Below are 3118 nucleotides of genomic sequence, written 5' to 3'. Positions count from 1 at the left end.
ACCCTGTTTCTTGCCCCAAACATCCAATGTCAGACAAGTCCATTCCGTCTATTATTCTGAGTTGTCCCACGGACGAGTCTCATTCTAGCATGAAAAGGTTGAACAATTTTCAAACTATGCAGTGGTAGTCAAATCTTTATGCCAAATGTGGACATACCTGGTTATTGGACCAATGCCTTCAGTTACAGATTTTCTCAATGCTATTGCATCATAACAATTGTCTGAAAAGTAACTTATTTATTTTCAAGGCGATATCCAATGCAAACATTTCAAGGGACCGAAAAATCAGGAGTTCTGTTAAAAAAATTCGTGTTAAGTGAAAAACACAGATTTTAATAAGTGTACATGTACAGCAGTACACTCATGGGGAATACACTACACTATCAACCACGTGATTGTAAAATTACAAGTACTCACAAATTATGTACGTTACTTTCTTGGAAAAACTTCGGTCATGGTTCACTGACGTTCATGGGAACGATAATATTTTGTAATTTCACAACCAATTGTAATGATAGCGTCCGTAAAACCAGCAGTCACGTCGGATGTTGTAAGGAACCGTTCTAAACAGTCCAAGGCTGTAAACATCTCCTGACGGGTAGGTGGAATGGTATCTGTATTCTCTTCCTCTTCACTTTCTTCTGATGGCCCTTCTTGCACCTCGTTCACAGCTTTTGGTACATCCGATTCCACAGAAGCACATACGGCATCGTCATCTACACTAATGAATTCTTCGAAACTAATCCCAGGGATCGCAACGTCCTGCAGAACTGTCCATTCAACAGGTGAAGTGGCATCTTCTAACTCGTGGACATCTTCAGTGTTGCTATGTCTACAAGCTCTGTTAAAGCACTTCCCTATATGATGTGGCGATACTGAGTTACAGGCTGCTACGATGGCTTTTATTGCGTCAAGCAGATTCCAATTTGGGGTTGAACTATTGTTTTCAGCAGCACAAATTGCAGCTCTTACAAGTCGCTTACGATACGCTCTCTTTATGAGAGAGATTATGCCTTGGTCCAAAGGCTGAAGGCGGCTTGTGGCGTTGGGTGGAAACCACTGAACCTTTATGAACGTTATGGGCAGTACATCTGGCCAATGTAAGAAGAACATGTCTATTTTAAGCAACCATTCGACTGTTGAAATGAAGAAGCCACTTGCGAAATGATGTGCCATTGATCCAAGCTTTCTTGTGGTGAGAGTAGATGCAAGGTAAAGTGTCCATATTTATGTTTTTAAAACCACGTGGTTTCTCGGATTTACTGATAACCCAGGGACGAAACTTCTCACTGCCATCAGCATTACAGCACAGTACAACAGTCACACATTTTTTGCTTCATACTCCACCGTGACACTTATCACCTTTTATCCCCAGGGTGTGATTTGGAAAAAGATTGTAGAAAAATCCAGTTTCATCCATGTTAAACACGTCACACGAGGCATACTTTTCCCTCACTCGGTTGAATTCATGCAACCAGCTGTTCGCACTTTCTTTATCAACTTTATTTGTTTCACCACAAATTTGTACAGATGAAACTGAATGTCTCTTTTGGAACCGATACAACCAACCAGCAAAACAACGGAAGTCTTTGATGCCCATATCTTTAGCAATATCATTTGCTTTTGACTGAATCACAGGGCCAGTTAAAAGTATGTTAGTTACACGCATATGATTGAACCATTCTAGCAATAATGTTTCGACGTCTTCATACTTGGTGGTACGAAGTCCTTTAGATTTGTTTCCAGAGCCTGATGCCGCAGCATTAATAATTTTTTCTTGATTCTTAATAATTGTAGGTAAAGTAGATATAGGTATTCCAAACTGCTCTGCAATTGCTGTTTTCTTGGTACCACAGTCCACTTCATCTAGAATCTTAAGCTTTAACTGTACATTTAGAGCTGTCTGTTTCCTCTTTGCCATTTTCGCGTACTACGGTACCGGTTGTAACTGTAGTTTTTATTCAGTATTCCAACTCGATACGGCTACGACTAACAGAACACCTGTCAAATCTGGCACTGAGTATGTTCCTAAATGCTGCTGCACACATTATTGAATGTCTTAAAATGTACAGCATATGCTGATTGTTGAGGTGATAATCGCAGCTACCGACCAACAATATGTTAAAAACGAGTCAACAATAAGTAATAATTAGCTTTGTAGCTACATTTCCTACATTTATTTCGGGAAAAAAATTGTGCTTTAGAATACTCTAAGGTCGGAAGTTTGTTTTTTAGTGAAATTTAATAACACTAGGAACTGAAACAGAGTTCGTAATTCGCCTTAACCAAAATTCGTGTTAACAGATAAAACATACCATAAGAACTAATGCATTCCTGGTAGGACCAATATTTTTTTCCCGTTAACTGCGAGTTTGTCTTATGCGAGTTTGCATTAATGAGGTTATACTGTACAACCAACAGTTTGTGCAGTTTTTTAAGATATAGGAAGTATTCAAATTTATATGCAGGAGCAAAATTTGGAAGTGAGTATGAAACAACAGGGAGAGTTAAAAGTCTGAACAATAGCTACATTACCTGTGGAAGAAGGCCTGGATTAAACTGAGTGGTAGCAATTTGAAAACAGACTAAAACAAGATATGTGTCAGTACTCCTATATGCGGTGTTTAGCATAGCTCAGTTTCTGATGGACAGGTTAGTATAAATAAAGACAGTAGTGTTTGCAGATAACTTGATAGTGTGGGGAACTGAGTGAGTCCACGAACAGCTGGATGTCTGACAGGAGATAGCTACTTATGGTGGAACGACATTCTTGTCGGAGAACAGTGATGTAATAAAATGAGACAAAAACAAATTTGATACTTAAGTTCCATTTGGTAGGGAGACACTGCAAAAAGTGAAGAGCTTCAACTATGTTGGGACTTCAGTAATGAAGTTACATGTTCTCCACCATTACCAATGCCCAACAAGAGTAGCAAACTGTCAAAAGACAGCATATGTTCTAGGTTTCCTGCAGACAGTTCTGTTTCAAAAAGGAGAACAGGTGCATCACAGTGTGAAAGTGAAATGCTGTAGCAACTGTAAATGTACTCCAAAGCTGAAGTACAGAGGACGGGCTTCGACATCGACTAGAAAGAGAATGTCCACACAAATATGAACT

This window comes from Schistocerca nitens, chromosome 2, assembly GCF_023898315.1.
Source record: "Schistocerca nitens isolate TAMUIC-IGC-003100 chromosome 2, iqSchNite1.1, whole genome shotgun sequence".
In the NCBI taxonomy this organism is placed as follows: domain Eukaryota; kingdom Metazoa; phylum Arthropoda; class Insecta; order Orthoptera; family Acrididae; genus Schistocerca; species Schistocerca nitens.
This window is presented reverse-complemented; position numbering follows the sequence as displayed.